Here is a 16045-nt window from a genome sequence, read left to right as displayed (position 1 = left end):
GCTTAAGTGATTAATGCTAATAAACTCTGACTCTAAGCATAGGTCGTAATAGACCAAAAATCTGAGTTATTTTTCCCCAAGATAAACATTACTTAAACTGTAATTTCCCAGAGGAATTTTCACAGTAATTCATCTGAGTCCCATACTCAACCAAAAATGAGGTTGTAAACTCAAGTTTGAATGAGATTTATGAGTAGCTAAATTATGCTTGTAAATAAGCCTAGATCACTAATTTTCTAGCAGTTCCAAGTTGACAGTATTATAGCAGTTTCTTCATATTGTCTAACTTTGATGTTCTTCCTTATTTTCTTGTTGCTTGACACGATTATTGATTGCCCGGGTGTTTTGAAGTTATTACTAGATTTAGATTTACAGTTACGGCAGATGGTTGAAAAGAAAAAGATAACTTCAATAGTTCTATAAATTTGATGTCTTACACTGCTTTTTTAAACTATCAAACTGAAGCTACCCTATCACATGTGACCTTACACACCTTACACATGTGACCCTATCTAGTCACATGTGTAAGAGTAGCTATACCCATAATGAATCCATCATTAACAACTTCGGCTGGCATTGAAGACCATACAGAAGGTCAAGCTAACCTCTTTTTCAAGCCTGAGCTTTCACTACTTTTGTTGTGTGTACATTTCCCTCCACTTCACTAACTCGTTCTCTGACATTGCTTCATGGTTTCCTCCTTACACGGCCCTTTGTTCATTCAGCAATTATTCATTTTTTAAGTACCACGTATTGAAGCAGCAGTAAGAAGCAAGGTATTCAAAATTCTTGTTCTAGTATTTTAGTGGACTTTCCAACAAGGAAGCAGCTATACAACGTAATGTGATATGTTTCCTTACTCTTCTAAGTTGCCCTCCCTTGCTCCATTTCAGCAACAAAGATATGAAACATTTCTCAAAATCAACCTCACATGGAAACTATATATAAAGCCTTGCTACATAATACCTTCTGTAATTATTAATTTATGGAATCACCAAATTATTGTCATAGGGCATTCAGTACTAGATGTTGCATCCTAAGCAATGTCCCAGTATACTGTCTCGCACTTGAAAATGTTCAAGTATTTGTGTGGCCTTTTTAAAAATGTTATAACAGCAAGGCACAGATTTCAGTAATCCTCCCCTTAGAAATGTTGGTACACTTGCATTTTAATGCAATTGCTCTTCAATTTTAGGAAGAAGCACAATAGCTTACAAAATTTAAGTCAGAGTTTAAAGTGCCTTTGCAGGTTAATTCAAAAATTCATCTGTCTCATAAAATCTGTACTAATCTAAACTATTTGTGTTAGTTTTACTTTTCTCCCAAACTCATTTATTGTATTCTTTGATTTAGCCCACCCTTTCTCTCCATATATAGTATTTGTGTTGCTGCAGGCTTCATAGGCAATCCTTCTGAGCATAGGCAACAATGAACTTTGTTTTTCAACATCTTTATTGGAGTATAATTGCTTTACAATGGTGTATTAGTTTCTGCTGGATAACAAAGTGAATCAGCTATATGTATACATATATCCCCATATCCCCTTCCTCTTGGGTCTCCCTCCCACCCTCCCTATCCCACCCCTCTAGGCGGACACAAAGCACCGAGCTGATCTCCCTGTGCTATGCAGATGCTTCCCACTAGCTATTTTACATTTAGTAGTGTATATATATATACCTACCACTCTCTCACTTCTTCCCAGCTTACCTTTCCCCCTTTCCATGTCCTCAAGTCCATTCTCTACTTCTGCATTTTTTTTCCTGTCCTGCTCCTAGGTTCTGCAGAACCATTTTTTGTTTTGTTTTGTTTTGTTTTGTTTTTTGAGATTCCATATATATGTGTTAGCATACAGTATTTGTCTTTCTCTTTCTGACTTGCTTCACTCTGTATAACAGTCTCTAGGTCCATCCACCTCACTACAAATAATTCAATTTCATTTCCTTTTATGGCTGAGTAGTATTCCATTGTATATATGTGCCACATCTTTACCCATTCACCTGTCGATGGACACTTAGGTTGCTTCCATGTCCTGGCTATTGTAAATACAGCTGCAATGAACATTGTGGTCCATGACTCTTTTTGAATTATGGTTTTCTCAGGGTATATGCCCAGTAGTGGGATTGCTGGGTTGTATGGTAGTTCTATTTTTAGTTTTTTAAGGAACCTCCATACTGTTCTCCATAGTGGCTGTATCAATTTACATTCCCACCAACAGTGTAAGAGGGTTCCCTTTATAATCTGTGTATCTTCTTTGGAGAAATGTCTATTTAGGTCTTCTGCCCATTTTTGGATTGGGTTGTTTGATTTTTTGATATTGAGCTGCATGAGCTGCTTGTATATTTTGGAGATTAATCCTTTGTCAGTTGCTTCATTTGCAAACATTTTCTCCCATTCTGAGTATTGTCTTTTTAGTCTTGTTTATGGTTTCCTTTGCTGTGGAAAAGCTTTTAAGTTTCATTAGGTCCCATTTGTTTATTTTAACGATGAACTTATCATCTTGGAATTCTTTGTCTTATACAAGTGACTTGTACTCCCAGAGTGTAATACAAGTCACTGCTCAAGAAATACTCCGGTTTCAACCCTGCTTCAGTCCACAACCATGAGGAAGTTGAACCTTCTGCTTCTGATGAAGCACTTTAAGAAATATTTATACTTCACTGATTTTAAGCCCTGCCTCCACATGAATGAGTACTAACCTGGGCATCTGCTCTTAGTTGGTGCTAAGTTTCTTCACTTCAGTTACCTGACAAAATGAGTTGCTTTGAATTATCAATAATCCAAAAGTGAGAAGTGTTACTCCCGGAGGATTTTCTGAAGAATATGCAATCATCTAATCTTGACTTTTATCCTTGGGTGAGCCAAACAGAGAATTCTAGAATTTCCTTTATTTGAACTATGCTCCATTATTGACCTTACTTCATAAGAACATTAGGGAAATTGCCTTTTAACATGCTTTATGGATACCACTGAAGGCTGACGTTGTTCTACTGACTATCTTTTATGAGGACAGGCAGCAGTGGTATCCCATCTGTCAGTAAATCTGTGTTTCTTCTAAGCAGCAACTTTTCATTTATCACACAGAGGCATTAGGTCCTATGGTCAAGGGTGGCTGTTTTGCAGTCGACAGCTTGGGTCCAAATCTTGTGGCCTCCACTTACATGATGATGTCTTTGTTTCCTCCTTGTGGAAAAGTAGTGGAAAAGTTTTCCTCCTTGTGGAAAAGCAGTTCTACCTGGTAGAATTATTGAAAATATTAAATGACATTAAACATACAGGGCATCTACAAAAATCTCTGACACAGAGTGGGCACTCCCTGTTACCTATGATTCTTAGGAGAATAATATATTTTGAAATTGATTCTGTTTTCTCTTTTCTGGCTTCTAGGAACATCAAAGTCAAATGTATTGCCTTTCTGAAACTTTGTGATTAGATATATCTTTTCCTGATCTTTCTACTTTTATTCTCACTTAATCTACAATTGTTTGTTTCATTTGGTTCTCTAGTTGTGATACTGCATAAAATCGCATGTAGTTGTATGCCCCAAAATTTCTGGTAGAATTAAGGACTACAAAATGTGTGTATACATAATATATTTTCATTTGAATCTTTGGCTACTTCAAAAATAATCTTCAGAATAGAGATTGGAATAGGTAGTGATTGGAAGGGGGGAATGAGTTTTCTGGAAATGTCCTCCTTGGCTCGCATGATCACTTTGTGATAATCCATTAAGCTGTAACTTGTTTATTTTTCTGTATTCTTGAGTCATACTGCACCTTAAAAAGGTTTAAAAAGATGTACATATTACATATTCTGTACTCCTTTGCACTGAGTTTTCTTCAAACCTAATAAAAGACAGTACGTTTTCTCACTTCCTGTTCAGGTCAGCTGCCTCATTTTTCTTCGAGCCACCTTAAAGGCCCGTTCTATCATTTAAAATATTTTCAGTTGCAAGTAACAGAAGGGCAACTCAAACAGACAAGCAATAATTTTTCTGTTCGCAGAACTTCAAATCCAGAGGTGATCATGTTTCCAAAAAGGGGTTTTGATCAGCTCTTCTGCTGCTGTTCTTTGCAGCCACAGGCTGCTTCTTCTGTGGTTCGGGCTTATCTTCTGCCTGGTTTCCCTCATGACTCCAAAGTGGCTCTTGGCAGCTACCAAGGTCACATGCTGTCTCAAGTTCATTCCCAAGCTGTGTGAAAAAGTGGCATTTCTGACTTTCTCTCTGATTGGAACTACTTAGATAATGTAACCCCTACAGTAACCCCAGGGTCAAGGGAGATAGCTTTACCTTGATTGCATCAACAGACCAATGCCATCTCAGAAGGTGAGCACAGTAGCAACCCCACTTAAAGGGCATGGGGGTTGGTTTATAATGGAGACTGATGAATGGCTTGGGGTAGCAAATCAATTTACACATCACTACTTTAATTTGAACTGGTGACATAAAACCATTTATAGTAACAGATAAAGCCATTATTAGCTGTTAGAACCAAGAGCAGATTACTTGAATATTTGACTGAGTCACTCATTCCTTTATACAACAGAATTTTGCCTGAAACTTCTATGTAGACAGCTATTAGTACTTAAGTTTTGGGACACAAAGAGCCCAATAACTGGCTATGGTAGAGTGGTGGCAATGGTGAGCATGTGAAAAACAACAACTAGAGTGCACATCAACGTTTGCCCAGTGGTATCAAAACTTGTGGGACTCCCGCTATGCAAAGCATCAAAGCAATTTCACCCTCCTCTACAATTTGCCCTTGAATTTGCCCTGAATCACGTGGCCTCTGTTATTATTCAAGTATAGCTATAATAATTTTACTCAGAACAAATTCGTGACTTATTTTACGTACTTTCTGTGGATCCAAATAAATAGGTCCTAAAATATGTTACAAATCAACCACCCCAATAGCATTTTCTAATTATAAAACAAATGACTATCTATTAAAAATCAGGCTTCTCTTAATAACGAGTTAATGAGTGATATTTCAGTAAGTGATTGTTTCTATTTTTATACATTACTTTTGGATAAAATAACGTATAATATCAACTGAAACATGTATTTGCCTCAAAGGAAAATTGCAATTTATTTCCTCGCCTGCACACAATCTCCTACAGGTCTAAGCTTCATTATATGAAGACGATAAATTAATGTTTGATTAATCAGTACTGTTAAAAGGTCTGAATTTATTTTTCTAAACAAATCATTTTTATAAAATTTCAGGGTTAATGATCCATGGATCTTAATGAGTGATTTTCTTGATACTGTCAGAGATTTTTGTCAGTTAAAGTAAAACAGCATTATTATTCATTGATACTTAACAAGAGAGAAAAAAATTTGTTTTAGATATTCATATTGCGACTTCCCTGGTGGTCCAGTGGTTAAGAATCCATCTTGCAATGCAGGGGACACCGGTTCAATCCCTGGTCAGGGAACTAAGATCCCACAGGCCACGGGGTAACTAAGCTTCTCTAACTAACCACCAATGAACACAATCAACTCTGGCAAATGCTATCATACTTTTCACTGATTGCTCAATTTAGTGTTCAGATCAAAGTCTCCTGCCCATTAAACACGCGGATATCATTATCTCTACCTACAAATTTATTTGTAATTTTTATCTTTAAATTCCATTCCAGGAATAAAGATATTAACCATGGAATTCTTTCTTCTTCATGTCACTGATTAAGTGACATATGTGATGAAAGTTTACATTTTTTTCCTTTTTAAAACAGCTAATTTATCATGCAACCGTGGTACACTGTAGAATGTTTTGACGAATGGCCTATTTTACAGAATTTCATAATACAGAAAGAGCTTTGGTGAATAATGATAATTTAGTTAATAGGCCTCATAAAGATAATAGAGTCAAAAGAAAACACTTGACTCCAAACTCCTGACCTCCAAAAAACAGGCCCTGCCCCTCTCAGTGTTCCGCATCTCTGTAAACAGCACCACCACTCACCCAGTGGCTTAGGCCCACAGCTTTGGAATCATTCCTAGTGCATCTCTTTCTCAAAGTCCTTATTAAAATGTGACTAATATTATTATGGCAAAAGGCCCATCTTTCTCCAGTACTGCTTCCTCTGATGCATTGTTTATTGACAACAAAGCAAACTTATGAAAAGAAGCAAATCTGATCATGTTAACACCACCTCCTTATTCATTAAATATTCTTAAATAGATCCCTATAACCGAAAGAATAAAGTCCGTTCTTCTTAGTGTAACATAAAGGGCCTTTCATAAAGCCTGCCTCTCCCATCTGATCTCTCATCATAATGCACTCAAGCTGTCTGCATCAGCCATCCAACTAGCCTAGGCTCTTTGTATTTCTCTGAACGGGCCAAGCTCTTCTGCTTCTAGGACTTTATATATGAATTTCTCTTTTCTTTGCTTGCCCTTCCCCACACTTCTCTACTTCATTCATGTTTATCTTTCAAAATCCATCCAAATACCACTTCTTCCCAGAATCCTTTGTTGACATCCTAAATCTGAGCGAGCTAGATGGCACAGCGCTCAGTGGTTCTTCTATTAGCATTTTTTACACTCTGATAACTGTCTGTTTGCATGTCCATTTCCAATCTTAACTGCAAGTTTCTTATGAGCAAAAACTGCCTGTCTGAACTTCACATACAAATCGCCAAGCATAGAACCTGATACATGTAAGGCATCCAACTATTCTGAAAGGGAGAAAAGAAGGGAGAGAGGAAAAAGCAAACCATGAGCTTTACACAGTCTCAGGTATCTGGAGTTATAATCCTATATTGCAACGGGGAAAGCCATGATTTCCTAGGGTGTTTAACAGAAAGGATCCACAGGAATTAGTTACGACATGAAGAGTGGAAGGAAGTACTCTTCCTCCAGGCTTTAAGATTCTCTGAGAAGAACCACATCAGACTAGCAAACCCAGTTCTCCTATCCAATGAAAAGGCCAGTACCATTCATGAGTGATGCTAATAATTTCCCTGTTCCAAAGAGACAAGCGCTAACAGCATACCAAAATTCCAGGAAAAGAGCACTTAAATGACACAACCCTGGATAGCCATGGACTTGCGTTATGACCCAGCTGTTTCTCTACCAACGACCATTCGAGAAAGGGACATGATATTATTAGGAAAACAACAGTCAGTATCCCCAAATTTCCCTCATTTTGTGTAATAGCAAGGAACTCAAGTAATGAAAATTATACACATTTCCCAAAATGATTAAAGATAATTTTCCAAGAAAAAATGTTCCAGCTAATTATTACTCCTTAAAGGTGCCAGAAGTTCCATTTGTATTCTACTTCTTCAGTTATTTCTGATTAAATTTACTCTTTCTTAAGTACCAGCCCTGATGATAAAAATATGAGAAAATTATCACTAAATCCTTTACTATAGTGTGTCAGGTATCTATTGCTATAAAAAATTACCCCAAACTTACAACTTAAAATAACATTTTTACCTTACATTTTCTGTGCATTAGAAAATTGGAGGTGGCTTACCTTAGTGCTTCTGGCTCAGTCTCTCTCATGAGGCTGCACGGCAACACATCACCTTGGGTTGAAGTTACCTGCAGGCTTGAGTAGGGTTGGAAGATCCACTACAAAGATGATTCATTCACATGCTTTTGGCAGAAGGCCTCAGTTTTTTGCCATATGGACCTCTTCACTGGGCTGTTTGAGGGTCCTTATCACACTCCTGAGAGTAAGGGATGCGAGAGAGAGAGCAAAGAGGAAACATAATACCTTTTACGACCTATTATAGAAAATGACATACAGTCATTTCTGATATATCCTGTTCATTAGAAATAAGTCACTAAGTCCATTCTATAGGCAAGGGGAGCCAAATTAAGCGCCACATTTTGAAAGAAGAAATATCAAAGAATTTGTACACATATTTTAAGACCAGCACATATGATTAATATTAAAGCAATATTGTTTTTTACTTGCACGGTATTTCAGCTTCATTAAGTCTACTTAATGAAGTAGCATGCATTCTATGGAAACTTAGTCTCCAAAATGACATTTGGGGATAAACTTCTTTTATTAGTGTGTATCTGCCTCTATTTGCAATGACTGATACAAGGGGGAGAAAAAGTACATAGCTATTGCCTCTCTCTCCTCAGCCTAAAAAGAGCATCAGATCCATTCAATCCTCTATGCCACCCTTTTACTTCCAAAGTGTAAAATATCTGGATGAGAAGACTCATCATTTGATAGTGAATACACAACAAATAAAAAGTAATGTGAATGAGACCTTCCACTGGTATTTCTGGTTGGAGGGTGTGAGGGGTATGTTTGTGGTGAAGATGTTTAAACTCTCATTTCCTCCTCCCCTCCTGCTCATTTTCCCTTCTCCCTTCTTTTTCTTTTCCTCCCCAGTGCCTAACCCCACCCCACTTCCTTTCATTGGGAAACAAGATTTCAGCTGACATACCCAGCAGAAGGGTAAGAGGGTAGCAATTCTGAGCCTGAGCTTTTAGCTGCCCTCTGCCTCAGTTTATACCAGTCATACAAATTAAGCGACTTGCTTGTTGGCCACCCGTCTATCTTGCCCTTGAGGACATTTTTTTTTTAATAGTTTTAAATGATTTATTTATTTATTTTTGGCTGTGTTGGGTCTTTGTTTCTGTTCGAGGACTTTCTCCAGTTGCGGCGAGCAGGGGCCACTCTTCATCGCGGCCTCTCTTGTTGAGGAGCACAGGCTCCAGACGCGCAGGCTCAGTAGTTGTGGCTCACGGGCTGTGTTGCACCGCGGCATATGGGATCTTCCCAGACCGGGGCTCGAACCCGTGTCCTCTGCATTGGCAGGCGGATTCTCAACCACTGTGCCACCAGGGAAGCCCCAGGACATTTTTCTTTTAACCACTTCTAAGCTGTCTGCAGGTCAGGATCCTGGTTGAAACTCCGACCTTTGCCTCTTATGACAGCAAATGCACACATTTTGCTCTTCACCTCTACTCTGCTGTCTCAGGGTCTTTCATCCCCAGTAGCATCAAGGAGCTCAGTTCTTTAATGGCATCTTCTCCAGACCCTCTGCAGAACATAACTGGCTGGTGGGTTTTCTAGCTTTGTATAATATACCTTCTCTAACAGGTCAAGTTCTCTAAGATGCTGTCTTTGGCCAAGACATCAAGTAGCCGAGTAAGTGAGAGCTGCGTGGAAGGAGGGGGAAGAAGTAGATCTGAGTAACAAAGCACTTCTACAGGTACTATGCTCCCTGAAATAGGCACAATTAAAGTATCATGGAAGCTAAGAAGGGAACAAGGGAGCTTTGTAAATAAAGGATGTTGTAGCATAGATGTAGAAAAGCATAATTTTTAAAACTGAAGTATAGTTGATTTACAATGTTGTGTCAGTTTCTGGTGTAGAGCAGTGATTCAGTTATACGTGTATGTATATTCTTGTTTATATTCTTTTCCATCACAGTTTATTACAAGATATTGAATATAGTTCCCTGTGTTATACAGTAGGACCTTGTTTATCTATTTCATATACAGTAGTGGGTATAATTTATCCTTCCCTTCCCCCTTTCCCCTTTGGCAACCATGAGTTTTTTGGGTTTTTTTTTCCCCTATGTCTGTGAGTCTATTTCTGATTTGTAAATAGGTTCATTTGTACAGCAAAGTGATTCAGTTATACATATCCTTATATTCATTCTTTTTTAGATTTTTTTCCTCTTATACGTTATTCACAGAATATTGAGTAGAGTTCCTTGTGCTATACAGTGTGTCCTTGTTGGTTATGTATCGTACATATAGCAGTGTGTATATGTTCGTCCCAAGCTCCTGATTTATCCCTCCCTCCCATGATTCCCCTTTGGTAACCATAGGTTGTTTTTGATATCCGTAAGTCTGTTTCTGTTTTGTAAATAAGTTCATTTGTATCATTTTTAATTAGATTTCACATATACGTGATATATATTTGTCTTTCTCTGTCTGACTTACTTCACTTAGGATAATGATCTCCAGGTCCATCCATGCTGCTGCAAATGGCATTATTTCATTCTTTTTTATGGCTGAGTAATATTCCATTGGGGTGTGTGTGTGTGTGTGTGTGTGTGTGTGTGTCACATCTTCTTTATCCATTCATCTGCTGATGGACATTTAGGTTGCTTCCATGTCTTGGCTACTGTAAATAGTGCCACTATGAACATTGGGGTGCATGTATCTTTTAGAATTAAAGTTTTCTCCAGATATATACCCAGGAGTGGGATTGCTGGATCATATGCTAATTCCATTTTAAGTTTTTTAAGGAACCTCCACACTGTTCTCCATAGTGGCTGCACCAATTTACATTCCCACCAACAGTGGAGGAGGGTTTCCTTTTCTCCACACCCTCTCCAGCATTTATTATTTGTAGACTTTTTAATGATGGCCATACTGAGTTTTTTGACAAGTAAGAATGAATAGTTCATTTGGGCTGGAATTTAAAAAATCAATGAAAGGGTATAAGTGACATATGCCAGCAGTATAGCATGTATAAGTGAGAAATAAGGCAATTGGATCAAGGTGTGAAGGGCTATGGTTAACAGAGGAAGGAGCTTGGGCTCTATTTAGTAGTCAATAGGAAACTTTTTTGAATTGAAGATGACACAAAACATTTTTCTGATATATTCAAATATAATCTAATGATGGCTCAATTTCAGTTTATAACACATCTTTATATGTTTTAAAAGATGTTTCCAGGGCTTCCCTGGTGGCGCAGTGGTTGAGAGTCTGCCTGCCGATGCAGGGGACACGAGTTCGTGCCCCGGTCCGGGAAGATCCCACATGCCGCGGAGCGGCTAGGCCCGTGAGCCATGGCCACTGAGCCTGCGCGTCCGGAGCCTGTGCTCCGCAACGGGAGAGGCCACAACAGTGAGAAGTCCGCGTACCGCAAAAAAAAAAAAAAAAAAAAAAAGATGTTTCCAATACTTTTACCTCCTCTATTTCTTCTTTCCTTGTACATTATATACATTGCACACTTCTTTAATAGCAGCAAAAAAAAAAGAATTGAGTGCCTGGTTGCCTCATGAAAAAGGGATTTGCATAGTAACAGCCTTCCAGGAACAATATATTTGGCAGTTTTGAATAAGCAATAACATGTGATCATTTTCATAATGTTCTCCAATTATCTTAGAAGTATAAAAACCATTACTTGAGTCATTGAAGTTAGAATGAACATTAGGGAATTCACTCTAGGCAGAAAATGTTTCCGTTGGCAAAATGCTGAAACGGTTGATCTCATAATTATGTAACTCCTCATTTCTATTTAACTAAACTTTATTTAAATTATATGCCTTTTGCCTGTTCCCTTGGAATACCAACCTCTGAAGACATTTGGTAGCTACACGGTGTAATCTAACAGAGCACTGACTGAATTTCTATGTCTTCTGATTCTGCCTTTAGTTCAGGATGTGCTGACGTAACTTCCTATAACTCCATCTCTGCTTTACTTTGGAACACCATGATAATCAGCAATTTGTAAAAACTGCCTTCTAAATGGTAAGACATGGGGTATTTCAACATTAAGAGCAAGAAAACTAACAGTGCCAGCAAGTTTACTTTCTCATGCTCTGTTTCTCATAACTGGAACCAAAGCATGATTCAAGTTGGAATATCTTGACAAATTACCTGCTTATTTTACATTTATTAATAATAATGGCATACATGCCAGAACAAGGTTCTCAGGTTTGTCCCGTCCCACATTTACCCCTTGTGGGGAGACGATTTGTTAGCATACTGACATCAAAGCTGTACAATGAGAAGCTGTCTGTACTGATATATTAGCAAGAATATAACTTGTTTTATTAGCATTTCATCCTGAAGATACAACTTGCTGAGAAACAGAACTTGCATATATAACTTCAAGGAATGAAAGCTTATCAGAAGGGTAGTGGGAGTGGGGAGCCTATCAAGAACGGAAACAAGTCTTGGACTGTAAGGCAGCCAGAAATACACAGTAAGAAATGTCTGCATGATCCTCTGGACAGTAAGTGTACACCTGACGAACTTCCAGGAAATTGAGGTCCTTCCTGGAGATGTTTTTTACCATGTGGGTATACAGGCAGAGTCTCACTTACTTATATAGTGCTTTACAGTCCCTGAAGCACATTCACACATTTATCTCCTCTGCCCATTACGATAACCCCATAGCATAGGAAGAATAGGGATGATTCCACCATATACAGATGGGAAAAGTGAACCAAACAACTTATCCCAAATGAAGTAATTACTAAGTAGCAGCAGAATCAATAATAAGCTGAAGTCACCTCTTTCAAACTGTGCTAATTTCACTCTTCCATACTCTCTCTGATTTTGAGACTTTCGTTATTTGATTGACTTAAATTGTAAGTTAGTAGAAAAGGCAGATCTCAGATTCTCTTCTGCTTATCCTTTGAAAAATAACTGTTTAAGGGATGATTTAGTGCCTTTGATTATGTCACTCTTTTCAAGATCAGAAACAAAAAACCAAATCAAAATCCCCAACTTAAAAGGAAAACCTCCACAGAGCATCATACTATTACTGTTTTCCCCAAATTGTGACTCTGATCATAATTTTTCAAAACAGCTGGTCTGGACTCATCAAAATTGCATCACTAAAGATGACGAAAGGAGTGACTACTTTGGATTAATGGAGACAAAGATATATGGCATCTTAAATGCCGTGTATGTCTGTACCCTGGATCAGGTAGGAAAAAAACATTGTTGGGACAACTGGAGAAATCTGAATAGGGACTTTACATTTGATATTATTGTAGTGAGGTAAAATTTCCTGAGAGTGATGATGGAAAGTGGGAGAGTGCCCTTAAAAGCTAGACGCTGAAGTGTATCGAGGTGAAGCTTCGTGATGTCTACAAAGTACTTACAAATGGTTCAGTGAAAATTATATAAATATGTCCATGTATACAGACACACACAAGTGTGTGTGTGTATGTGCGTGTGTGTGCATGGAGAGAGAGAAAGCAAATGTGGCAAAAAGGTAGCACATGAGTCCAGGCAAAGGATGATATATGGATAGATTTTGTACTATTCTTTCAACTTTTCTGTTGGTCTGAAATCTGAACACAAGGAGTATGGCAAAAATAGAAACACAACCACAATAAGTTGTTTTTTTTAATAAACTGTTAAATTGATTTGCTTTATAGTAATTTTGTATAAATTATCAATAATACTTGGAAATTTGATGAAGATGCTACAGTGTTGGATTTCTGTACAAATGGGCAAAACGTACTTTATGCCTTAGGATAGTCTTACTTTAGATTGTTATTTATAGCATGAGTATTAAGCTTTTACTTTAGTAGTAAAAAAAATAAAAATATGGGAAGAGGAATGAGAGAAAAAAAAGGAAAAAAGAAGGAAAAGTATATTTCTGTGTTTTCATTTATTAGTTCTATATCTAGCTAAATTTCAGCCATTTTTCAAGAATCATCTCCAATACCACTTACTACAAAAGGCCATAAATAAAGGCCTGTTTCTTCCTGCCTTTCCCTCTTTCTTTCTACCCTTGGGATTCTCTGTCACCTTATGATATAGTCCCTATGACACTGGGCATAACGTGAAGTGGTTAAAAATTCTACTTGCAGCTACTGTTGCTGAGGAAACTTTGAATGACATAACCAGATATTTCTGGCTAAATTCTGGCTGTATTAGATTACACCTCCTCTTCTAGGAATCCCACAGCATCTTTCACCTCCATTCACGTGCCTGGAAGTTTTTGTTTTGTAACTGAGAAATGAAAAAAAAAAAAAGAAAGGTCCACGAAAAAAGTAGGGAGAATGGGTAGGAGGCCCTGTTATTTATTCCCTCTTCAGTCCTCTGGTCAGAGCTTGACAAGTATTAAGTCCCAAAATCCATAAGTTTTCAAAACTCTTCAATAAAAAAAAAAAAAATTTGAGTCTCTAGGAACAAGAAGGGATAAGCTGAGGAGATGACTGGCACAGAAGGGGAAGAAGGACCTCCCTTGTACCTCTGAATGGAATCCAGAACCCTGCTGGCATCATGAAAAAGAAAGAGAGGGAACATCGAGAAACAGAACTGTGACCTGAACATTGGCATTGGCATAACTGATGAGGATTTTCTGAGTAACTTTACAGGTAAAGGACAGGGACTAATGGAAATCAGAGCAAAAAAGAAAGAAGAGGAAAGACATGACTACATGACTGCAGCTAACAGAGTGATCTGTGGGCACATATAAGGTGCTCTTTGGGGGCCTCCTCTGCAGAGGTCCTGCTTTCATTTGGGTGTAGGCTAGCTGCAGAACAAACCTTTGTGTGACGGTGATGTCACGCCGCAAGAACCAGGATCCCATATAATGGCTGGGTTTTATTTTTAACTCAAGTTCCCAATGGGGATTTGCTTTTCCCACCGACATAAGTCCTCCTATCTCCAAGAGAATTAAGAGAACAACGAACCTGCTGGGAAAATGTCTCCATCTGAGTGCAGAAACACACAGAAAATTCTAAAAAGGTGGGGACGCCAGAGAGCTGCAGCCTGCACGGAATTATTATTAACAAATTTAGCAAGAAGTCATTATTCAGCAGAATCTATTAAAAGGAAGAATATCCTCCAACATCACTGATAAAGCCTCCTTAAATAAAGACGGTACTTAGAGCAGTTGCAAAGTCAGAAAGAAACGACCTCCTGGGGTTACAAAGAAAGGTCTCAAAGCACGAGGCTGACACCCCAGAAACAACAGAAACATGGAACACACCAGAACAAAACCCAAAAGCGAGAAAAGAAACTCTTCCTTGAAAAGCATTACAACATGTGACCTAGGGGTTAAGAAAAGAGCCTCGACAACCAGACTGCCTGGTTTTGAATTCTCGCTGTGCCATCGATCATCTGTGTGGCCTCAGAGAAAATATTTACGCTTTCAGTGCCTCAGTCTCCTCCTCTGAACAATGGATGTAATAATAGACTCTGCCTCGTGGTTTGTTGTGAGAATTAATTTTTCTAAACAGTGCCTGTTCGGAAATAAGTGATGGCTCTTATTAGATATTAAATATTGTTGGTGACAAGTAACTAGGCATTGAATATTTTCAAACATCACCTCTTTCTGGAAGAGCGGGGGAGCCTTAAATAATCTTGGCAGAACCTATTAAATGTCTACAGTGTGTGGCAGTACATGGAAACTACCATGGAGAAGGGAAATGCTATGACAGTTTCTGATGATCCCCTTCTCTAACAATGTCCAGACCTCCATTTACATCTTTGCAAGCTTGGGATGTACCTGAGGCAAGGGTCAGATGCATTTTGGTGCAAATGAGTTAGGCTCTGTCTCATTTGCCCTTCCTTATTTTCTACCGTATTTGACTTCGCTTTCAGTACATAAATTAAGTAGATCTAATATCCCAATCATCAGGAAAGATAGAAAATTAGCAGAGTGAGATTTTGAATATTTGCTAAGTACAATTAGATACATGCTGATTGAGTTTAATAAAAGGTGAGATATCCTACTGTTCCAGTTATCTCTAGCTGCACAGCAAACCAAATAAATAAAACCCTAGTGGTGTAGAATAACAACCACCATTTATTAGTATTATCTTCCACAGTTCTGAATATGGGCTCGGCAAAGTAGCTTTCCATCATGCGGTGGCTGTCATATAGTGGTGAGGCTGAATTCATCTAGATGACTTTCTCACTCACCTGTTTGGTGACGGACGCTGGCTGTGTGCTGTAACTTCAGCTGGAACCATCTACCTGAACACCTACACATGGCCCCTCCCACCATGGAGGCTGGATCCCAACAGCAAGTCTCAAGAGACTGAGAACCAGGTGGACACTATATTCTTTTTTTTTGGTCTAGCCCCAGAAGTTAGTTACTTTCCTCTCATTTGACAAAATCCAACCCCTTTTAGATTAAGGAAAACAGACTCCATAAGATCACTGCAAGAAACTTTTAAACGGATGGAATTTTAATGTAGCAACAATAACATGGGAAAATAAAGAACTACTAAGACATCTAAGAAAACAGGAAATTTGGGACCCTTAGAAAAATAAAAGGGCTTACACAACGTGTGTGTATGTGTGCACTCGTGCACACAACTATCAGTGGAGCTATGCATAAACTCAGGCTGATTA

General features: G+C 38.3%; 1 protein-coding gene across 1 annotated transcript in view; it reads right to left on the bottom strand.

The window, feature by feature from the left end:
• Positions 1 to 5471: 5471 nt before the first annotated feature.
• The window catches only part of MPDZ (multiple PDZ domain crumbs cell polarity complex component), a 779300-nt gene continuing 768726 nt past the window's right edge, over positions 5472 to 16045 (bottom strand). Inside the window, exon 70 of the mRNA XM_079926367.1 lies at positions 5472 to 7680. The gene's annotated coding sequence lies outside the window, so the exon portion shown is untranslated. The remainder of the gene's footprint in view (positions 7681 to 16045) is intronic.

The sequence above is a fragment of the Stenella coeruleoalba genome (assembly GCF_951394435.1).
Source record: "Stenella coeruleoalba genome assembly, chromosome: 7".
NCBI classification, from domain to species: Eukaryota; Metazoa; Chordata; class Mammalia; order Artiodactyla; family Delphinidae; genus Stenella; species Stenella coeruleoalba.
Note: the sequence above shows the minus strand (reverse complement) of the source record. Positions and strands in the feature narration are given on the sequence as shown.